We start from the raw sequence: 25,402 nt of genomic DNA on the forward strand, positions 1-25,402 counted from the left end.
GGGCCATCCTTAAAGCGACTACCAGACCAAAATCTCTCATCAGCCGTTAAAATTTTTACCGAAAACCAGCTGAATTTATCGAATGGTGTCCACTCAGTTGTGCCTTACAGTTTTGAAAAAATTTTTATCAAACAAAGCAGCAGTCTCTGAGCCATTCATAAACAATGAAAAAACGACGAGAGGGTGGGCGACTCCTCACTCAAAGACTGCCCACAGGCGAATGATGTAACCGACAGGTGTGAAAAAACTCTTGCATGCCCACGAGGGTTCAAGCATGTCTGATGTAATCACACGTGATTCAAATCCATATGGTTTTTGAAAAAAATAATAAGGTCCGTTACTTTTATCACAGACCTCGTATATATATATATATACACACACACATATACAAGGTCTATTAGAAAAGAAAACGACCTTTTTATTTTTTTCAAAAACTATATGGATTTGAATCACGTGTAATTACATCAGACAAGCTTTAACCCTGTCGGTTGCGTCATTCGCCTGTGGGCAGGCTTTGAGTGAGCAGTGGTCCACCCCTCCCGTCGGAATTCCTTTGTCTGAAAACTTCCTGAGAGACTGGCGCTTTGCTTGATCAAAACTTTTTCAGAAACTGTAAGGCACATCCAAGTGGACACCATTCGAGAAATTCAGACGGTTTTCGGTGAAAATCTTAACAGCTGATGAGAGATTAAGGAGTGTTACTATCGCTTTAAGGACAGCCCACGGCGCCGGACGGCACGCCGCGCCCCGAGCTGCCGTCGTCAGCCTGTTTCCAGCTGAAAACTTCCAAATTTAAGCCTCTGTTGACCCAGGACGTCGTGAGAGAGCAGAGAAGTTTCAGAAGAGGTTGGGATCAGCAGTTTATCCGGACATTCCACTGTTAAAGGAGATCTTGTAATGAAAGACGTGCGGACGGATTCGCATGTCGGCACGCAGCCGCTCATCGCACGGTGCCACAGAAAAACACCTCCGTGTTGATAACCATTCGTAAGATTCAGGCGGTTTTCGATGGCTTCCAGTCGAGTGAATATCTGAGAAATTGTTTAACAGCTGGGCATGTTCAAACTTGTCCTGTGAGACTTCCAACAGAGGTGTTTTTTATATATATATATATATATATATATATATACACACGAGGTCCGTCCGAAAAGTAACGGACCTTTTTAGATTAAGGACCATTACAACCGGATTAAAGATGGCCCACACCGGCGGAGGGCGTGCCGCGCTCCGAGCTATCATCGACAGGCTGAAATGACCAGATCATTTCCAAAGTGAAGGCTGTGTTGATCCGGCACATCGTGTGACTACCAGAGAAATCTCAGAAAATGTGGACATCAGCACTTTTGCGGCACATTCCACTGTTACAGGAGATTTTGTAATGAAAGACGTGCGGAGGAATTCGTGCATCGGGACGGAGCCGCTCATGGCGCACAACAAACTTCCTCCGTGTTGGAAGTCTCACAGGACATGTTGTGGCATGCCCAGCTGTTACACAATTTCTCGGATACTCACTCGACTGAAAAGCCACCGAAAGCTGTCTGAATCTTCCGAATGGTTTCCAACACAGAGGTGTTTGTTGTGCACCATGAGCGGCTCCGTCCCGACGCACGCATTCCTCCGCTCCTCTTTCCATGACAAAAACTCCTGTAACAGTGGAATGTGCCGTTCATTTCCAAACTGAACGCTGTGTTGATCCAGGACGTCGTCTGACTACCAGAGAAATTGCTGAAGACGTGGATATCAGCACTTTTTCGGCACATTGAGACAGACGTGCGGAGGAATTCGCGCGTCTGGACGGAGCCACATGGCGGAAAGCAACACCGTGATGAAGCCTCACAGGATATGTTCTGGCATGTCCAGCTCATCCACAATTTCTCGGATAGTCACACGACTGAAAAGCCACTGAAAGCCGTCTGAAAGCCATCTGAAAGCCGTCCTGTGAGACCAGCACGGAGGTGCTTTTGTCCCGTGCCATTCGCGGCTCTGAGGCACATTCCTCCGCTCCTCTTTCCATGACAAAAACTCCTGTAACAGTGGAATGTGCCGAAAAAGTGCTGATGTCCACATCTTCTGCCATTTCTGTGGTAGTCAGACGACGTCCCGAATCAACACAGCCTTCACTTTGGAAATGATCTGGTCGTTTCAGCCTGTCGATCGCCGCTCGGAGTGCGGCGCGCTCTCAACCGCTATGGGCGGTCTTTCAACCGGCTGTAACACTCCTTAATCTGTGTGATCCCCATAAAATCGTCCCTGAAAGCCATCTGAATTTTCCGAATGGTGTCCACCTGGCTGTCTGTCACAGTTTCTAGAAAAATTTGATGCAGCAAAGCTCCAAATCCTTCAGACATTTTACTCGCAATAAAAATCCGACAAAGGGGGTGGACCACTGCTCACACAAAGCCTGCTCACAGGCGAATGATGCAACCGACAGGCGTGAAAAAACTCACGCATGCGTCACGAAGGTTCAAGCTTGGCTGATGCAATCACACATGATTCAAATCCATATGGCTTTTGCAAAAAATAAAAAGGTCGGATAGTTTTCTAACAGACCTCGTGTTTATATATATATATATATATATATATATATATACATACATACATATATATATACACTCAACAAAAATATAAACGCAACACTTTTGGTTTTGCTCCCATTTTGTATGAGATGAACTCAAAGATCTAAAACTTTTTCCACATACACAATATCACCATTTCTCTCAAATATTGTTTACAAACCAGTCTAAATCTGTGATAGTGAGCACTTCTCCTTTGCTGAGATAATCCATCCCACCTCACAGGTGTGCCATACCATGATGCTGATTAAACACCATGATTAGTGCACAGGTGTGCCTTAGACTGCCCACAATAAAAGGCCACTCTGAAAGGTGCAGTTTTATCACACAGCACAATGCCACAGATGTCGCAAGATTTGAGGGAGCATGCAATTGGCATGCTGACAGCAGGAATGTCAACCAGAGCTGTTGCTTGTGTATTGAATGTTCATTTCTCTACCATAAGCCGTCTCCAAAGACGTTTCAGAGAATTTGGCAGTACATCCAACCAGCCTCACAACCGCAGACCACGTGTAACCACACCAGCCCAGGACCTCCACATCCAGCATGTTCACCTCCAAGATCATCTGAGACCAGCCACTCGGACAGCTGCTGAAACAATCGGTTTGCATAACCAAAGAATTTCTGCACAAACTGTCAGAAACCGTCTCAGGGAAGCTCATCTGCATGCTCGTCGTCCTCATCGGGGTCTCGACCTGACTCCAGTTCGTCGTCGTAACCGACTTGAGTGGGCAAATGCTCACATTCGCTCGCGTTTGGCATGTTGGAGAGGTGTTCTCTACACGGATGATGCGAAGGAGATGTGTTGCACTGCATGAGGCAAATGGTGGTCACACCATATACTGACTGGTATCCCCCCCAATAAAACAAAACTGCACCTTTCAGAGTGGCCTTTTATTGTGGGCAATCTAAGGCACACCTGTGCACTAATCATGGTGTCTAATCAGCATCTTGGTATGGCACACCTGTGAGGTGGGATGGATTATCTCAACAAAGGAGAAGTGCTCACTATCACAGATTTCAACTGGTTTGTGAAAAATATTTGAGGGAAATGGTGATATTGTGTATGTGGAAAACGTTTTAGATCTTTGAGTTCATCTCATACAAAATGGGAGCAAAACCAAAAGTGTTGCGTTTATATTTTTGTTGAGTATATATGGTATATCTATGATATATCATCTGATAGTTAATAATCCCATTATTCCCTTTGATAGCTTTGGGTGTAGAGAGTCCATCTCAGACATGCTGCTGTGGTCTGAAATGACGCAGGTGCAGTGGAGGCAGGGGCTATCAGTCTGCAACATTGGCCTGAATATACACACACACACACACATACATACATATATACATATACACATATATACATTTTTTTTTTTTTTTTTTTATCCTTTATTTAACCAGGAAAGTCCCATTGAGATTACTAATCTCTTTTTCAAGGGAGTCCTGGCCAAGACAGCGGCACAAATCACAACAATTTCAAAACATAAAAGACATTTCATACAATAATACAGCTATTTAAAAGCATTTACAAATCATGGATTTCATTTCCAAGCCTTTGAGCAAAAGTTTAAAATTGCCAATTGGAACCAGTTCCTTTAGTTTCCAGTCTTTCTGAAGATTGTTCCATGTTGTGGGGGCAGAAAACTGAAATGCCACCTTCCCAATTTCTGTGCGGACACTTGGTACAGACAGGAGCAGTGATTCTTGAGAGCGTAAGGAATACAGTCCAGCCACTTTTGGTTGAATATATTCAGAGAGATATGAGGGGAGCAGACGGAGAATACCCTTATAAATGAACATACCCCAGTGAGTGAGTCTACGAGAATCCAAGGCTGGCCAGCCCACACGTATGTAAAGTTCGCAGTGGTGTGTGAGGCTTACAGTTTGTGATGAACCTCAGAGAGGCATGGTAGACTGAGTCTAATAGTTTCAATACTTGAGTTGGGGCATTCATATAAATTAGGTCACCATAATCCAAAATTGGTAAAAATGTTGCAGCTACGAGTTTCTTTTTTTGCATTAAAAGAAAAGCATAGCCTGTTTCTGAAATAGAAACCAATTTTCAGTCTCAGTTTACCAATTAGTTGTTCAACATGTCCTTTAAAGTTAAGGTTGTCATCAATTTGAAGAGTTTCAGTCAGGTTTTAGAATTCATCATAGTACAGAAACAGCATTAGTGAAGGTTACAAATGATCTTCTTATGGCCTCGGACAGTGGACTCATCTCTGTGCTTGTTCTGTTAGACCTCAGTGCTGCTTTTGATACTGTTGACCATAAAATTTTATTACAGAGATTAGAGCATGCCATAGGTATTAAAGGCACTGCGCTGCGGTGGTTTGAATCATATTTGTCTAATAGATTACAATTTGTTCATGTAAATGGGGAATCTTCTTCACAGACTAAAGTTAATTATGGAGTTCCACAAGGTTCTGTGCTAGGACCAATTTTATTCACTTTATACATGCTTCCCTTAGGCAGTATTATTAGACGGTATTGCTTAAATTTTCATTGTTACGCAGATGATACCCAGCTTTATCTATCCATGAAGCCAGAGGACACACACCAATTAGCTAAACTGCAGGATTGTCTTACAGACATAAAGACATGGATGACCTCTAATTTCCTGCTTTTAAACTCAGATAAAACTGAAGTTATTGTACTTGGCCCCACAAATCTTAGAAACATGGTGTCTAACCAGATCCTTACTCTGGATGGCATTACCCTGACCTCTAGTAATACTGTGAGAAATCTTGGAGTCATTTTTGATCAGGATATGTCATTCAAAGCGCATATTAAACAAATATGTAGGACTGCTTTTTTGCATTTACGCAATATCTCAAAAATCAGAAAGGTCTTGTCTCAGAGTGATGCTGAAAAACTAATTCATGCATTTATTTCCTCTAGGCTGGACTATTGTAATTCATTATTATCAGGTTGTCCTAAAAGTTCCCTAAAAAGCCTTCAGTTAATTCAAAATGCTGCAGCTAGAGTACTGACGGGGACTAGAAGGAGAGAGCATATCTCACCCATATTGGCCTCTCTTCATTGGCTTCCTGTTAATTCTAGAATAGAATTTAAAATTCTTCTTCTTACTTATAAGGTTTTGAATAATCAGGTCCCATCTTATCTTAGGGACCTCGTAGTACCATATCACCCCAATAGAGCGCTTCGCTCTCAGACTGCAGGCTTACTTGTAGTTCCTAGGGTTTGTAAGAGTAGAATGGGAGGCAGAGCCTTCAGCTTTCAGGCTCCTCTCCTGTGGAACCAGCTCCCAATTCAGATCAGGGAGACAGACACCCTCTCTACTTTTAAGATTAGGCTTAAAACTTTCCTTTTTGCTAAAGCTTATAGTTAGGGCTGGATCAGGTGACCCTGAACCATCCCTTAGTTATGCTGCTATAGACTTAGACTGCTGGGGGGTTCCCATGATGCACTGTTTCTTTCTCTTTTTGCTCTGTATGTACCAATCTGCATTTAATCATTAGTGATTGATCTCTGCTCCCCTCCACAGCATGTCTTTTTCCTGGTTCTCTCCCTCAGCCCCAACCAGTCCCAGCAGAAGACTGCCCCTCCCTGAGCCTGGTTCTGCTGGAGGTTTCTTCCTGTTAAAAGGGAGTTTTTCCTTCCCACTGTAGCCAAGTGCTTGCTCACAGGGGGTCGTTTTGACCATTGGGGTTTTACATAATTATTGTATGGCCTTGCCTTACAATATAAAGCGCCTTGGGGCAACTGTTTGTTGTGATTTGGCGCTATATAAAAAAATTGAATTGATTGAATTAAGATTCTTAGATATTTAAATGATTTGACCCTTTTGATCTCTGCCCCTTGAAGAGTGACAATTGAAGGGCTCATCAGCAGATTGTTTTTTGTTTTTGAGAACAGCATCAATTTGCTCTTATTAGCATTTAAAGAGAGGTCTAGCTTTAGAAACTTTTCCTGAACTATGTTGAAAGTGTTTTGTAATATAGAGACACTAGCATTTAGGGTTTTTGCAAAACTATAGATGACCATGTCATCAGCATAAAAATGATATTTTGTGTCCATGAGATCCTGGCCAACGTTGTTCACATAACTAGTGAATAGGAGTGGCCCCAAAACAGAGCCCTGGGGCACTCCTTTCGTTAATGGAAGAATATTAGAACAAATCTGATCAGATTTAATACATTGGGATCGGTCAGTAAGATAATTACAGATCCACCCAACCGCCTTTTTAGACAGTCCAATGTAGGTCAACCTCTCTTTAAGTAAAATATGGTTCACAGAGTCAAAAGCTTTTGACAAATCAATAAAAAGCGCAGCACTATGTTGCTTATTGTCAAGAGCCATTGAGATATCATTGATCACTTTCAGTGTTGCTGTAATGGTACTATGACCTTTTCTGAAACCTGACTGAAAATTGCACAATATATTATTGTAATACAAAAATTCTTTCAACTGGTCATTTATTAAAGATTCCAAAATTTTAGATAAAATACAAAGTTTTGAAATTGGCCTATAGTTGTTTAAGATTGTAGGGTCACCACCTTTGAATAATGGTGTGACAAAAGCTGATTTCCATATTTTGGGAATTTGCATAGTGCTCACACTCAAATTAAAAATATAAATCAGGGGTTGTGCTATAAAATCAGCAGCAATTTTCAGAAAGTAGGGATCAATTAAATCAGGTCCTTGAGGTTTTCGAGCATCTAACAATTTTAATGCTGTGTGGACTTGGCCCAAGGTAAATGGCTGGAAACTAAAGGCTGATGTGTCAGTGGATGATTCAGACAGTCACTGGACTGGTTGAATTTAGAGAGGGTATAGAGGAAATAAAATGTTTGTTGAAACAATTTAACATTTCAGCCTTATCATAAATATTTCTTGAGTTGTGAACAATATAATTTGGAAGAGCCAGTGAGTCATTTCCAGCGGTTAGATATTTTACAGTTTTCCAAAATCTTTTTGGATCATTGAGACTATCAGTTGTAGCTGACAAACAAAATTCGGAGTTGGCCTTTTTAATTTGGGAGGAACATTTATTTCTTAATTTTCTAAAAATATCCAAATCACATTTGAGACCAGATTTTCTTGCTTTTGCCCAGGCAAGGTTCCTCTCACGTAAAACATTTACCAAATCTGGTGTAAACCAAAGATTATCTCTTCCTTTAATTCTAAATTTCTTAAAGGGGGCGTGCTGGTTAACTGTAGCCATGAAACACTCATAGAAAAATGACCAAGCTGTTTCAACATCTGGAATGAATTCAGTTCTATTCCACTGGCACTTAGAAAGGTCATGATTAAATGCCTGTTCACTGAAATGTTTTAAATCTCTCTTTATAATGACTCGTGGTTTCTTTTTATCCATTTTAGTATTCCTAACAGTGGCCACGATACAGTGGTCACTGAGATCATTGCAAAAAACCCCAGTTGAGCAGTATTTATGTGGGGCATTTGTTAAGATCAAATCAATCAATGTGGACTTCGAAGGACACTTATTATTTGGACGAGTGGGGGATGAAATTAACTGAGTTAGATTCAATTGATCACATACAGTTTTGAAATCATCCGAATTTGAATTTAGCCAGTCCCAATTTAAATCTCCAATTAATATAGATACAATATAAATACAATATAATATAAAATACATATACATATATACACACACATATTATATATATATATATATATATATATATATATATACATACAACCCCTGGCAAAAATTATGGAATCACCGGCCTCGGAGGATGTTAATTCAGTTGTTTAATTTTGTAGAAAAAAAGCAGATCACAGACATGACACAAAACTAAAGTCATTTCAAATGGAAACTATCTGGCTTTAAGAAACACTATAAGAAATCAGGAAAAAAAATTGTGGCAGTCAGTAACGGTTACTTTGTTAGACCAAGCAGAGGGAAAAAACATATGGACTCACTCAATTCTGAGGAATAAATTATGGAAACACCCTGTAAATTTTCATCCCCAAAACTAACACCTGCATCAAATCAGATCTGCTCGTTAGTCTGCATCTAAAAAGGAGTGATCACACCTTGGAGAGCTGTTGCACCAAGTGGACTGACATGAATCATGGCTCCAACACGATTGACACAAACAATTGAAACAAAGGAGAGGATTATCAAACTCTTAAAAGAGGGTAAATCATCACACAATGTTGCAAAAGATGTTGGTTGTTCACAGTCAGCTGTGTCTAAACTCTGGACCAAATACAAACAACATGGGAAGGTTGTTAAAGGCAAACATACTGGTAGACCAAGGAAGACATCAAAGCGTCAAGACAGAAAACTTAAAGCAATATGTCTCAAAAATCAAAAATGCACAACAAAACAAATGAGGAACGAATGGGAGGAAACTGGAGTCAACGTCTTTGACTGAACTGTAAGAAACCGCCTAAAGGAAATGGGATTTACATACAGAAATGCTAAAAGAAAGCCACCATTAACACCTAAACAGAAAAAAACAAGGTTACAATGGGCTAAGGAAAAGCAATCAGGGACTGTGGATGACTGGATGAAAGTCATATTCAGTGATGAATCTCGAATCTGCATTGGGCAAGGTGAAGATGCTGGAACTTTTGTTTGGTGCCGTTCCAATGAGATTTATAAAGATGACTGCCTGAAGAGAACCTGTAAATTTCCACAGTCATTGATGATATGGGGCTGCATGTCAGGTAAAGGCACTGGAGAGATGGCTGTCATTACGTCATCAATAAATGCACAAGTTTACGTTGATATTTTGGACACTTTTCTTATCCCATCAATTGAAAGGATGTTTGGGGATGATGAAATCATTTTTCAAGATGATAATGCATCTTGACATAGAGCAAAAACTGTGAAAACATTCCTTGCAAAAAGACACACAGGGTCAATGTCATGGCCTGCAAATAGTCCGGATCTTAATCCAATTGAAAATCTTTGGTGGAAGTTGAAGAAAATGGTCAATGACAAGGCTCCAACCTGCAAAGCTGATCTGGCAACAGCAACCAGAGAAAGTTGGAGCCAGATTGATGAAGAGTACTGTTTGTCACTCATTAAGTCCATGCCTCAGAGACTGCAAGCTCTTATAAAAGCCAGAGGTGGTGCAACAAAATACTAGTGATGTGTTGGAGCGTTCTGTTGTTTTTCATGATTCCATAATTTTTTCCTCAGAATTGAGTGATTCCATATTTTTTCCCTCTGCTTGGTCTAAAAAAGTAACCATTACTGACTGCCACAATTTTTTTCCTGATTTCTTATAGTGTTTCTTAAAGCCAGAAAGTTGCCATTTGAAATGACTTTAGTTTTGTATCATGTCTGTGATCTGCTTTTTTCCACAAAATTAAACAACTGAATGACCATCCTCCGAGGCCGGTGATTCCATAATTTTTGCCAGGGGTTGTGTGTGTGTGTGTGTGTGTGTGTGTGTGTGTGTGTGTGTGTGTGTGTGTGTGTGTGTGTGTGTGTGTGTGTGTGTGTGTGTGTGTGTGTGTGTGTGTGTGTGTGTGTGTGTGTGTGTGTGTGTGTGTGTATATATATATGTGTGTATGTATTCAGGCCAATGTTGCAGACTGATAGCCCCTGCCTCCACTGCACCTGCGTCATTTCAGACCACAGCAGCATGTCTGAGATGGACTCTCTACACCCAAAGCTATCAAAGGGAATAATGGGATTATTAACTATCAGATGACAAGTTAAAACCTCTTAAATCATTCTAAAGTCAGTTTTAGACAAGAACGAGGCTGTTTTAAGCAGAAACAAGGCGATAATTGATGACACTTTGAAATTACAGAGGTGTGAATGCAGCAGGAGCAGCTTGTCATGGATGCTGCGCTCTGATCGCTTCTTTTATTATGAAATAATGCTGAATTTATGTGGAAATGATTGTTGTACAAAAGCTTCAAATATCTTTTGCTGAGATAGATGACTAGAGTGCAGTTTTAAGCAGAAACAAGGCGATAATCAGTGAAATAGTCTGACGCGCCAAAATGACGCATGAGCAGTGAAGGCAGGGCGGTCTAGATTTTTAGTGGGGACCGTTCGGTCTGCGACACCGGAATATATATATATATATATATATATTACAAAATAATTTATTCATGTTTGAGAGGTCACTCTCATCTTTGCATTTTTAAAGGTGCAAAGATGCAGATATGGCTCAATTTTTTTTTCCAAATAGAATTGTAACTTTGTGGAACAGCCTCCCTCATCATGTGGTAAATGCTCCAAGTGTTATTACTTTAAAGAAATACTATGATTATTTTTAGTGTTTCATTTTTATTGTGATTGATGATATGGAACATATTATGCATGCAACTGAAAACAAAAAATATACGAGGTCTGTTAGAAAAGTATCGGACCTTTTTATTTTTTTCAAAAACCTGATGGATTTTAATCACATGTGTTTGCATGAGCAAACCTTGAACCTTCGTGCGCATGCATGAACTTTTTCATGCCTGTTGATTGCGTCATTTCCTGGTAAGCAGCCTTTGTGTGGGACGTGTGCAGCGTGCTCGGCGGATTTTCATTTCAAGGAAAAAGACGGAACGAGTGGAGCAGCGCCGCATCAAATTTTGCCAGAAACTGGGCGACAGCCAGGTGGAAACCATTCGGAAGATTCAGACGGCTTTCGGTGACTTTTCAGTAGTGTGACTATCCGAGAAATTGGGGAAGAGGTGGGCATGTCACAACATGTCCTGTGAGACTTCAAATCAAATCAAATCAGTTTTATTTATATAGCGCCAAATCACAACAAACAGTTGCCCCAAGGAGCGTTATATTGTAAGGCAAGACCATACAATAATTACGGAAAAACCCCAACGGTCAAAACGACCCCCTGTGAGCAAGCACTTGGCGACAGTGGGAAGGAAAAACTCCCTTTTAACAGGAAGAAACCTCCAGCAGAACCAGGCTCAGGGAGGGGCAGTCTTCTGCTGGGACTGGTTGGGGCTGAGGGAGAGAACCAGGAAAAAGACATGCTGTGGAGGGGAGCAGAGATCAATCACTAATGATTAAATGCAGAGTGGTGCATACAGAGCAAAAAGAGAAAGAAACACTCAGTGCATCATGGGAACCCCCAGCAGTCTAAGTCTATAGCAGCATAACTAAGGGATGGTTCAGGGTCACCTGATCCAGCCCTAACTATAAGCTTTAGCAAAAAGGAAAGTTTTAAGCCTAATCTTAAAAGTAGAGAGGGTGTCTCTCTCCCTGATCTGAATTGGGAGCTGGTTCCACAGGAGAGGAGCCTGAAAGCTGAAGGCTCTACCTCCCATTCTACTCTTACAAACCCTAGGAACTACAAGTAAGCCTGCAGTCTGAGAGCGAAGCGCTCTATTGGGGTGATATGGTACTATGAGGTCCCTAAGATAAGATGGGACCTGATTATTCAAAACCTTTCTAATTTTAGAGATATTGCGCAAATGCAAAAAAGCAGTCCTACATATTTGTTTAATATGCGCATTGAATGACATATCCTGATCAAAAATGACTCAAGATTTTCCAGAAGCTTTGCCAATTATCTATGAAGCCCACCTCATTTTTGGACACCACTCAGACAGCCAGCAATTCAAGGAAAACATGCAGCTAAACATGTCACTCCCGGTCCGATTGGGGAGGGGCCCAGAGAAAACTACAAAGTCCGACATTGTTTTTGCAAAGTTACACACCGATTCAATGTTAATTTTAGTGACCTCCGATTGGCGTAACCGGGTGTCATTACTGCCAACGTGAATTACAATCTTACCAAATTTACGCTTAGCCTTAGCCAGCAGTTTCAAATTTCTTTCAATGTCGCCTGCTCTGGCCCCCGGAAGACAATTGACTATGTGTTGGGTATTTTCTCCTCCAAACATTCTTAAAACTTTTAACAAGACAAACAGAGTCAAAAAACACCAGTGAGACAGAAAGTCAAATTTATCTCGCGAGGAGTGCAAACAGTCCGTACACGTAGTACCACTGAAAGCACTAAGGACTGCTGCGCCTGCTCACTCTTTTTATTAGAAAAACCTACCCACAGCGTGAAACTTGTCTTAAGGGGGGGGGGGGGGAGCGCGAGACAAGTTTCTTCCCGTAAAACAAACACATACGTCAATAAGTGCAGCTGCGTGGAAAAACAGTTCCTTTGTTTAATCATATCTTTGAAGGTCAGCACATCTCGTTCTTGCAGGCTCCTCTGTTTGCACTTATCATCTGTTCTGCAAAAGCTTGGAGTGTCCTGTTTAAAACAGTAAGCATTTGTACAGCATAAGGTCAAAATAACCTCCAGTTCTTTTACTCCCAGTTCAGACTGACCCCAGCATGCTAAAACAAAGTTGAATAACAAATACATTCTCAGGGTTACTTTTAAGACAGGTGCATAACAGCACAATAACGTTTTCATAAGAAAGAAGACAAAGGTACAAATGTTTAACAGTGATAACATATATATATATATATATAAAATCCTTAACATTTCCCACCTGTTTATCGCCTGTTAAACATATAGTAGTAGTTATCACCTAGCTTAGCACTTCTTTCTTGAGATTTTCACTAAGAGGTTCATCATGGTACGTAAAGCATCTATTTCAGTGTTTTGAGCTGCTACTATTTTTTCAGTTACATTCATGAACAGACCCAATCGATAATTCAGTGTTTCAATCATTAATGAATTTTTTTCCCACTCCTATCCAGGGGAACAATGAATGTGCTATTTTATCTCCTACAGACCACAATTTTTGGTCCTTTGGTACATCCGAGCCCCACATGTGATCATGTGGTAACACATCTGGGTATATCAATCTCCTCCGTCTGGTGCTGCCATTCTTCTCTGTGGAGGTCCTTGGCACTACCACATATGTATGGTCAGTCACCTGGGTAGGTGCACACACACCACCCCAATTTGGTGGGAGACTCATGTACAGTCTGGAACCACAAAGCCAATAGATGTCATCATACACCGGAGTACCATTTACAGGTGGTAGCAAAAACTTACTAACATAAGCACGATTCATCCGTTCCCCATGGACAGGAGCCTGTATAATTACATCCCCGTCCAATGTGATGAAGATAAGTACCATCCACATATTATGTTTTGGTTAGGCTTAAATTATTTGATAAAACATACGTTTGGGTACACAGACGTTTCTTAATTTTACCTACAGTTTTATTCCCTGTCCCGTAAAAGCAAATTGGGAATGGCCGTTGTGATGACAATTTAACGTGATGATATTTTTGCGTTTCCCTTCAGTCTAGTCAATGGAGCAGCACTTGGGCACGCTTGTACGTCCTCTGTTGAAATCCCTATCATATAAGTGGTTGCACTGAGGCAAGTGGTGTTAGAACTGCCCCCGAAATACAGTTTGATTATGCATCCGTATGATAAGACATTCTGTCACCCTAGCAGGGTACGGTTTAGCCATCAGAGCTGGGTGTGTTGAGGATATAGGTATTTGCGAACAAACATAACAATTAGTAACGTAATTCCATAGCCAATAAATGAACATCTCTGTACCACAAATTAGTATGGTATATATGAGGGTGTCCATCTGTCTCATTCACATTATGAATAAACCTCTTCTGACGTTGCTTGCGTTGTTCTCTGGCTCGGTCCACAGTGAGCTGCAATTCTTGGGTCAACCACCAGGCCAGGAATCCGAGGAGCACGAAACACACTAAGATCACAACGCAACCGGCTGCCCTACCAACAGTCCGGCAGCGGCGGCGCTGAGCACGCCGCTCCGGGGTCTGCTGTAGTTCAGTCATGATTGCTAGGATACAGTGTTGTTAACCACCTCACCTAATAGTGCAAGGATCTCCCTGCTTCACTGGCATTGAGACAATCTATTGCTAATTAAATAGACTCCCTTTGTAGCCAGACTTCCCCTTACACTGTGGAGGCAGCCAACACACGCTGTATCTTACAGTGATGTATCCACGTTGATCTCTCCGCTATCTTTACTGCAGTTGGTGTTGTTAACAGCACTTGGTATGGACCTTCCCAACGAGGACTGGACCAGTTCTTCCTCTTAATCACTCTGATGAACACCCAGTCTCCTGGCTAGACTACTGGAAGGCCGTCCTGTGGAAGATCAAAATTATTCGGCAGTAAATGTGTTTAAGTTATCTCTTTCTGTGTTAATGTCTTTTTCATAAAATTTGCTAATGTTTGTTCCTCATCTGCTGTTTTAGTATCCATGTCAAAATTGGTAGACGATATGGTCGTCCATAAAGTATCTCAAATGGTGTTAACCCTGATGGTGTTGGTGTTATTCTCATATACAATTTTACTAGGTCCAAACATTCAATCCAGGTTTGTTTTGTCTCTTCTATACATTTCCTTAATCTTATTTTTATTGTGCCCTTTGTCCTTTCCGCTAATCCTGCACTGTGTGGATGATAAGCACAATGATTTTTGAGATTAATCTGTAGCGCTTCTCCTACGTATTGCACTATTGTATTAACAAAATGCGCTCCATTATCTGAATAGACTGTTTCTGGTATTCCAAATCGTGGAATGATGTCTTTGCACAATGCTTTAGCCACTGTAAGTGCATCTGCATGTTTTGTGGGAACAATTCTACCCATTTTGAGAACGCATCAATTATGACTAAACAAAATTCTTTTCCTTCATGTTTACTCAGCTGTATATAATCCATATACTTGAAAGGGATATTGTGGTGTTGGAAATTTGCCTCTTTGGGGTCTCAAATTGCCTTGTGAGTTATGTTTTGCACATGTCATGCATGCTCTACAATGCTGTTTTGCATATGCATCGAACCCATAAAGACAAAAAATAGATTGTAATTGCGATATCATACCCCCTGATGAGACATGCGTCACACCATGGCTCATGATAGCTGCCCATTTAAACATATTTTTTGGCAATATGGGTTTCTTTTGTGGTCATAAGTACAAATCATTTGCATATGTAGCTCCTTTATTTAACCACATTTGTTTTTCTTTTTCAGTTGCCTGCTGTTGCATGTCAGCAAGCAGTGTATGACCTAAATGCAAATCCGGAGGGGTTTCCTGTACAACAAAAATAGAAGAAGCTGCTGCTGCTGCTGCCTTCGCAGCTCTGTCAGCAAATCATTTCCTTGTGAAACTATATCAGAGCCTTTGGTGTGAGCCGCACATTTGCATATAGCAATTTGTTTAGGCAATTTCACAGCTTTCAGTAGTGCAGTTAGGAGTGTGGCATGAGTCACTGGCTTTCCAGATGATGTCACCATTCCACTCTCTTCCCACAGTTTTGCAAACACATGCACTGTGCTGAAAGCGTACTGGCTGTCTGTATAAATTGTTACAGCCGTACCTTTAAACAGATAGCAAGCTGCAGTTAAAGCAACCAATTCAGCTGCTTGTGCTGAAAATAACGATGGTAATGAAGCAGAATCCAATACTTCTGAATTTGTGACAACAGCATATCCAGATTGTGTTTGTCCATAATCATTTTTATTGGACGAACCATCCACATACACAATTGTACTGTTTGGGATGGGTGTGTCCTGGAGGTCTGGGCGTGCTTTCATACAGGCTGTTGCTACATCAAGACAATTGTGCGGCTCGCCATCCTCAGGTAAAGGTATCAATGTGGATGGATTCAATGTTGTACAGCGCTCTACCGTAAGGTGTGGTTGTGATAATAGCAAGGACATGCACGAAAGATGTCTTGCTGGGGACAAAAGCTCATGTTTGTCTGCAACAGGAGTGCAGAAACTGCATGTGGAACTTTCAATGTCAGCTGATGGAACAGAACAACATTACTACTACTTTGAATAGCCATGGAGGCTGCAATTACAGCGCGTACACATGGTGGCAAAGCACGTGCTACTGCATCCAATTTAGATGAGTAGTAGGCAACTGGCCTTAATTTTGAGCTATACACTTGTACCAAAACACTAGTCATGAACTTATTCTTACAATCAACTGTTTGAATGAATGGTTTACTATAATCTGGTAGTGCCAAAACTGTGGATGACACTAATGTTTGTTTTACTTTTACAAAAGCTTCCTCAGCTTCTTTCTTCCATTCCAACACGGTTGACATTGAAATATGATCTTTGTACATCAAATCAGAAAGTGGACTAGTCAATTCTGCATAGCAGGGAATCCATGCCCTGCAGTAATTAGTCAGTCCAAGAAATGACATCATCTGTCTTTTAGTTTGTGGTTTCGGAGCATATAAAATCGCTTCCTTCCTGTCAGACAGGATAGTACGCCCTGTGGCTGATAATTCATGTCCTAAATATTTTACTTTATCCCTACACAACTGAACTTTGTTTTTACTCACTTTGTGGCCATTATCAAATAAGAAACACAATAATGCTACTGTGTCAGTTATGCAGTTTTCTCGTGTGTCAGAGGCAATCAGAATGTCATCAACATACACTAATAGTTGGCTATCTGCCGGTGGAACGAAATTGGCTAAACATGCTGACATGACTTGAGAATAAATAGTTGGACTCTCTGCGTAACCCTGCGGTAATCTGGTAAATGTATATCGTTGTCCTTTAAAGGTAAAAGCAAACCAGAATTGACTATCTGGGTGTACTGGCACAGAGAAAAATGCATTACTTATGTCAATTACTGAGAAACTATTAGAATTTGGTCTCAGCGAATTTAACAAGGTGTGTGGATCTGGAACACATGGTGCTCTTTTAATTACAGCAGTATTTACTGCCTGCAGATCTTGAATCATTCTCCACCCCACTGAGGGCGGAGCCTTTTTTACAGGAAATATGGGTGTGTTACATGGTGAATCTGGGCATGGCACTATTACTCCTGCTGTTAACAAATCCTCTATTACTGGCCTAATTCCTTCAATTGCATCAGGTTTCAATGGATATTGTCTTACACATGGTCTGTATTCTGTTTTTGGTCTTATAACTACAGGTTGTGCATTTTTAATCAGTCCTACGTCTGAAGGACCTGTTGTCCACAATCCTGATGGTACTGAAGAAAGAAGATCATCTTCTTCAGTACTCAACTGAAACACTCAGGATTGTGAAGTGGACACATCAGTATGTGTTCCGGCTGTCAGCACTAATGAGGCATTAACTGGCACTTTATACAATTTAGTTGATGGACTGAACTCCGTTCGTGGTCCAACTCTGCTCCAATCAGTGGCTGACAAAGCTGTTATGACTGTCAGTCCCAAATCTTGCCATTCTGTCAAATATGGTTTACAAAGTGACACATGTAATGGCATACCTGTGAATCTCAATTTTAAAACATCTTCAGTGGCACCTGTCACTGTTATGACAGCTGTTGAGTTGCCATCATGAATCAAATCTGTCATTGTCAGCTTCACAGGTGAAATGTTTTTCAATTTGTTTTTCATACACTGGTGTTCCTGGCAATATGCCACTGTGGACCTTAAATACACTCTCAAATCTGCATCTAAACTCTGTCCATGGCTCTCCTTCTTTCTGAGCTGTCCTGGTAATTTCAGTATAATTTATTTTATATCCCGGACGAGCCCCCAGTCAATGTTGGGTATTTTCTCCTCCAAACATTCTTAAAACTTTTAACAAGACAAACAGAGTCAAAAAACACCAGTGAGACAGAAAGTCAAATTTATCTCGCGAGGAGTGCAAACAGTCCGTACACGTAGTACCACTGAAAGCACTAAGGACTGCTGCGCCTGCTCACTCTTTTTATTAGATAAGCCTACCCACAGCGTGAAACTTGTCCTGGGGGGGGGGGGGGGGGGGGGGGGGGGGGAGCGCGAGACAAGTTTCTTCCCGTAAAACAAACACATACGTCAATAAGTGCAGCTGCGTGGAAAAACAGTTCCTTTGTTTAATCATATCTTTGAAGGTCAGCACATCTCGTTCTTGCAGGCTCCTCTGTTTGCACTTATCATCTGTTCTGCAAAAGCTTGGAGTGTCCTGTTTAAAACAGTAAGCATTTGTACAGCATAAGGTCAAAATAACCTCCAGTTCTTTTACTCCCAGTTCAGACTGACCCCAGCATGCTAAAACAAAGTTGAATAACAAATACATTCTCAGGGTTACTTTTAAGACAGGTACATAACAGCACAATAACGTTTTCATAAGAAAGAAGACAAAGGTACAAATGTTTAACAGTGATAACATATATATATATATACTCAACAAAAATATAAACGCAACACTTTTGGTTTTGCTCCCATTTTGTATGAGATGAACTCAAAGATCTAAAACTTTTCCACATACACAATATCACCATTTCCCTCAAATATTGTTCACAAACCAGTCTAAATCTGTGATAGTGAGCACTTCTCCTTTGCTGAGATAATCCATCCCACCTCACAGGTGTGCCATATCAAGATGCTGATTAGACACCATGATTAGTGCACAGGTGTGCCTTAGACTGCCCACAATAAAAGGCCACTCTGAAAGGTGCAGTTTTGCTTTATTGGGGGGGGATACCAGTCAGTATCTGGTGTGACCACCATTTGCCTCATGCAGTGCAACACATCTCCTTCGCATAGAGTTGATCAGGTTGTCAATTGTGGCCTGTGGAATGTTGGTCCACTCCTCTTCAATGGCTGTGTGAAGTTGCTGGATATTGGCAGGAAGTGGTACACGCTGTTGTATACACCGGTCCAGAGCATCCCAAACATGCTCAATGGGTGACATGTCCGGTGAGTATGCCGGCCATGCAAGAACTGGGACATTTTCAGCTTCCAAGAATTGTGTACAGATCCTTGCAACATGGGGCCGTGCATTATCCTGCTGCAACATGAGGTGATGTTCTTGGATGTATGGCACAACAATGGGCCTCAGGATCTCGTCACGGTATCTCTGTGCATTCAAAATGCCATCAATAAAATGCACCTGTGTTCTTCGTCCATAACAGACGCCTGCCCATACCATAACCCCACCGCCACCATGGGCCACTCGATCCACAACACTGACATCAGAAAACCGCTCACCCACACGACGCCACACACGCTGTCTGCCATCTGCCCTGGACAGTGTGAACCGGGATTCATCCGTGAAGAGAACAATGCCACCGTTTCCCCCTCTGTCTTCTCTAGGCCCCCCTATTGCCAATAGGCAGAGGGTCCAACCCAAGGTCGGGCCGGACAATTTCTCATTCGATGTCCAGGTTGTCCACAGCTCCAACACTCAGAGGGTTGATCCCCTATTGGGGGTGTTGATCCCATAGGCGGTCCCGCTTGACTGTTCCTGGGAGCTGAGTTTTGGAATCTGCTTCCAAATGAAGGTTGGCGAGATCCTCTTCGCCACCCTCCTCTTTGACCTTGAAAGTTCCGTGACTCTCCTCTCCACCCATGACTGTAGGTGGGTCCATTTCCGGGTGTGCCAGTGCTATGGTAGTGATAGTGATGCTCCACTGGTGCTGAGACTTCTCCTGTAGAAGTGCTTCCTGCTGCTCCTTGGGGGCTCTGTGTGGCTGTTACCACAGGTGCCTGTATGGTGGCAGCAGTGTTTGCCGTAGGGCCTGTGCTTGCCGGCTCAGAAGGAACAGGGGTCATCATTGGTGCCTGGGTCTTTGTTTTTTCTTTCTTGACTTTGGTTAGCTCTCCCAACTGCATCTGCACCAATTTTTTCGTCAGGGATTTTGCTGCATCTTCTTCTTTTTGTTTTTCTTTCTTGTAGATTTCAAGATGGTGACAAATATGCTCAGAGTATAAAGCCCAATTCATTTTTGATAGTCCCACGACTCCATCTAGGGCTTTCTGAACCTCATCTGGTAGAGCCTTTTTTACAGTTATTTTAAACAGGATTTCAGTTGCTGGAGAATGGTTCCATGCATTTCCTGTTTCCTCCGCCCATCTCTTCTGGAATCGTTGCAGGAACTTCTTTGGGCACTCTTCAGGTGTCTACTCCTCATCATCCAATTTAGAGGGATCCAAGACCTCAGGGTACTTTCTTCTCAGTCCTTCCCACATGGAGTTTCTATAACGATTAAAGGGGACTTCATCATGTTGATTAGTGCCCATCATCTGTGTTAGTCCAACCTTTCCTGCTAATTCTTCAGTGTCATGTTTTCCCATGACATGCATTAGCAAGGCTTTTATGTCACCTAAAGACAAGGTTACCCCTGCAGTGCCTTCTTCTAAGGCAGTTATCCATCTCCCAGCTCCTTGGGTGATGTCTGGCAGCCTGTTGGCCAGCCCCACCATGTCTGTCCAGCTCCATGGGGTATACACATGATGACCATTTCTAACCACCAATGGGCATATGAGGTCTTCGTCCTCCTCTTCTTCTGTGGGGGCTCCATACTGTCTTCCAGATCGAGTGCGACTGACTGGTTCCAGGCAGTCTATCCAGTTGGTTATATCCTGTTCTAAAGCCGCTATGTCTTTGGCTACACATTGTTGTCTTTGCCTGAGTCGGGCCTCTTTTGCACTCTCAATGACGATCTCACCAGAAATTTTTCGGGTGGGTGGCTCTATGATGTGATTCCCTTGATTGGGCGTCGATTGTTGTAATATTCTTCTTTCCTCGGCGTCCCTATGTCTTTGTATTCTTTCCTTTGCTAGCCGAAGCTGCTCAGCTAGTTCTTCATTATCTCTTCTGGCCAGATCCAGTGTGTCACAGAAGCTCTTGTGCCACTCTTCGGAGCCTCTATAGCCTGTGAAGGTCCAGTCGGCTGACTTATGGTGGGAGGGGACGGTTTTCAGTGGACCTCGATGTGCAGGCGGAGACTTCAGCTCTCTCTCTTTATCCTCGTCTGCCTCCGTGTCACTGTTATTTGTGGCCCCCCCTGCTGGTCGTGGTGAGCGACCACTTACTTTCGGACTTGGAGACCTTGTATGATCCATTTGACAGACTGAGGACCTGTCTCCTTGTGGCTCTCGAGCTTTTAGTGTCAGTGTGAATTTGCCCTCCACATCCATGCCTTGGTCCTCTTCACGAGTTCCTAATACAAATTGTCCAGCTGTCTTTCGCATATCATGACGTTTATATGGGGGTGGCTCTGCTTCCCAGCTCGGTGCACTGGCTTTAGTGTCTTTGGATCTTTCCTCTGTCATTTTTTCTCTTTTCTGCTGTAGCCTCTGTGCTTCCTGCTTGAACAAGGCCAAAACTTCTTTTTCTTCAGTGCGTTTTTTGTTATTTATGTTCTTCTGCTGATCTTTAATTTCTTTTTTCTGCATTTCTACCGCAACTGCTTCACACATCACCGGATCAAATGATCCCTCCAAAGGCCATTGCCTGCCCCCATGTGACCTTTTGTGCCACTTTCTCATACATTGGTTGGCCTTAGTGCGTTTTCCTGGATATTTTCTTAGTACTAAGTCTAGCGGGGTACTTTCCCGACCTTGACCTTGAGAGTTACCCATGTAACCCTGACAAACGCTATGTGAGGTGTTTCTATGGTGTTCTGGTAGTCCCTCAGGGGCTGTCCTGATCCAGACCAATAACTTGCTGGCTGTAACACCTGTTTTGTATTTTAAACCCTTAAAAGGATTAAATTTCCAACTGTTATGCCCGTCTTCTTTTTCTTTAACTAAATACGAAAATTTACCTGTTTCCCACCGAACCTTCCTTGGGACCACAGTCAGAGTCAACCTAGGAAACAGTTCTTCACCTGGATCGGTTGGCAGTGTTATTAAATGATTTAATGGTATGCTAATTTCTTTATTAGGATCAGCACAAAGCAGCTCCAGCCACGGGGATAAACCCTGATGCCACAGACGTCTTATCAGCAGCTCCCAATTAATTAGAGGGAATTGTTCTTTCTTTTGCTTCAGATTGATTACCTTAGTAATCTGCCATAATTTCTGATTGATCTCTTGTTCGTCCTGCCAATGTTCTGCTCCTACACTGTCAAAATAGGTCCTTTCCAGCCAAAAATGTGTCCTGATTCCCTGGGTTTCGATGTCTCCGTCAGTCAAGTAATGTTCTGGGAGTATTGTTTCATCATCACTTAAGTCTCCCATCAAAGACTGTCCCAAGCATTGATCAGTCTGTCAGCTTTTTCACTATAATCTAAGCTTTAACTCTTTTGATTTATAACCAATTTTATTTCTTTACTCCTCTTACAACCCTAACACTTCCTAATGTCTTTGCTCCCGACTTTCTATTTTCCTTCTAATTTTTACCTTTCTGCTTCTTGTCTTTTTCTGCTATGTTTGTTTATTAGTTTTCTTTCTTTGAAATAATATCTACCTTCTCTGTATTTACATAGCAGTCTCTTTTCCTGTCTTTTTCTTCACTGTCTCTGTTTCACACTTTCCTCTCTGCCTGTCATGCACCTCCCAAGTCCTTCTGTTGGGTCTAAACGCCTCCTCCTCGTACCTACTCTTCACATTAATCTTGTATGTCAGCCAGCCTGCAAGCCCTCACAGCTTTGCCTGTAACTCCCCAATTACTCTCCGCTCTCCCACACCAATCTTCAAAAGCTTTATACACAAAAATTATTAAAAACAACTTTCTATATATCTCTATCTAGACTTCTGCCACTTTTCACTCCGCGGCTTTAAACAACCTTTTTAATCACTTAACACCAATGTGTTCTGTTTAAATATGTATCTCTTCTTTTTTACAAGCCCTTTGAGCGTACAATATTTCATTTACTTCTACGCCTTACCGCGCCTCACGTGCGTATCCTGTGCCTTTCTGCACTTTCTTCTACTTTTTTTCTTCACTTACTGAGCTCCTTGTGAGCTTAATGTGCCTTTGCACTGAAAATACTCTTTTTCTTATAAAAAACTCATATTACTGTGTACTTAATTACTTATTCTTCTCCCACGCCCCACAAGCGTGTATTTGGTGCCTTACTGCACTATTTTCTGCTTCATTAATTCTCATGTATTCTGCACTCTCTCTCTATTTATTTTATAGTTTTTCTCTTTTCTTAAAAAATAACGTCCTTTATTGAGCTCTTTTACTTACTGTCAGCTGTGCTACTTTGCACTTTTCTCTTTAAATCTCTTTATCACGTACGGTATTTCTACTGCGCCCCCTCAGGCGCTTATCTTGTGCTTCCTCTGCACGTATTCTCTGTTAAACTCTTTTTCTCACTTATTTCACTTCAGTCTCTGTTAACTCTTTAAATAACCTTGTATTACCTTGTATCTATTTGTCAGTATACTCCCCTAAATTAACCCCTACAGCGCATGCTATCAGCCGGCACATTAGTAACGAATTTCAACACCAATTATTCCCCAAGCATCCAGGTTAGTTCTCCACGCACTCTTTTCCGCACCAGAGTTCATGAACATTCCTGACCTTTCACTCACACAGACATTCTTTTTCCCGGGAACACACACACCTTCTGAGCATTTTATCTACAAGGCCTGATAATTTTCAATCTTATCTTTTTTTTGTCTTTTATCTATTTTCTTAGTCCAGGTTCTTTTGGGTAAGAGGCAATTAAAAAATATCACCTGTCAACTTGGGCAGAAATCCCGACTCACTCCTCCAGATCGTGCAGAAGTTATAAAAGGTTTCTGCTTACTTTTTAGTCGTGATCACTGTTATTTACGGTCTGGAGGGATGAGCTGGACTGCCCCAGGCTGCCGGAATGCCCCTGGACCCTCCTGAAGCTGGCTCGCCAAGTTCTGACGTGGTCCGTCTTTAGTCTTCTCGGGATGTCGTCTTTTAGATAACACAAACTAATTGCAAGTGATATGCTAGAAAAGGACACAACACTTTAGAATAATTCAGCCTTAAGCAAGATAAAATGCACAGAGTTTTTAAGTTTATTTAAGCCTTCGACACAGAGCTTAGACAAACTGAGTCCTCTAGAGAGACTGAATATGACAACCGCGCTCATCTATTTATTGGAGACCCGCGGGCATCGCTCCTCCTTCGACTTTTTATTTCATTCCCAAGACATGGTTTTCTATTGGAAGCATCCTCTAGTGAACCCTAAGCAGGTGTTAGGCCATTATTTCAATGTGACAAACGCTCCCATTAAAACGTGAAGGATTTACAACTGATTTTTTTTAAAAGACCTTCAGCCACAGGTGCAGCTGGCCTGAGGCCCCCCGCACGTGGCCTCAGCCACAGGTGCAGCTGGCCTGAGGCCCCCCGCACGTGGCCTCAGCCACAGGTGCAGCTGGCCTGAGGCCCCCCGCACGTGGCCTCAGCCACAGGTGCAGCTGGCCTGAGGCCCCCTGCACGTGGCCTCAGCCACAGGTGCAGCTGGCCCGAGGCCCCTCGCACGTGGCCTGCGGGAAAGCACCTAAAAGGCCTTGGAAAGCCCCTGACAGACTGAATGACTAATAGAGCCCTTTTTTTTTGGGTTGAACACCTGCTAGTTCAGCCAGAGGACATACAGTTCAGATCAGGACACTTGATAGTTCATCACAGTTCAAATATGGACCTAAAAATTCTTCTACAAAGTGTTAATAAAATAGTTGAAATGTCTGAATATTGCACATCTGGCTTCCGCTCAAAATTGGTAAAACTGGTTAACCTCTGCTGGAAATATTGTATGGAATCCACATCATCTCTATTTTCTCTACATACCTGTTCTGATGTTCAGGATGGAGCACTTTGGCTATATCTGACAAATTAGCTTGACTGTACACCGACGAGCCAGCATTGGCCCTGCTGCGGTGTACATGGAGCTTGCCATCCGTTAACAAACCCATGTGTTGTGTGTGACATCACTGCACACTATCTATACCCTTGCAGGAGAACAAAGGTGCAAGTGTTTCGGGTCCTGGTGCTTCCTGTCCTACTGTATGGTTGTGAGACTTCGATGTTAACCGCTGACTGAATGCGAAGGCTGGATGTCCTACTTTGGGAAACTCCAATAACGACTGTCACTTGCATAGTGAGAGAACATCAGCTATAATAATTTGGTCATGTGCCACATTTCTCTGGGCATGACCCAGCATGCAGGTGCCTCAGTTTTGGGGACCTTAGCTGCTGGAGAAGGTGAAGGGGTGACCCATGAATCACCTGGCTGTGAT

At 42.2% G+C, this 25,402-nt stretch overlaps 1 protein-coding gene across 1 annotated transcript in view; it reads right to left on the reverse strand.

Moving 5' to 3' along the window:
- The window catches only part of LOC117526593 (tudor domain-containing protein 7B-like), a 115,114-nt gene that overhangs the window by 27,681 nt on the left and 62,031 nt on the right, over positions 1-25,402 (reverse strand). The window lies entirely within an intron of this gene.

Source organism: Thalassophryne amazonica, chromosome 15, assembly GCF_902500255.1.
Source record: "Thalassophryne amazonica chromosome 15, fThaAma1.1, whole genome shotgun sequence".
Classification (NCBI taxonomy): Eukaryota; Metazoa; Chordata; class Actinopteri; order Batrachoidiformes; family Batrachoididae; genus Thalassophryne; species Thalassophryne amazonica.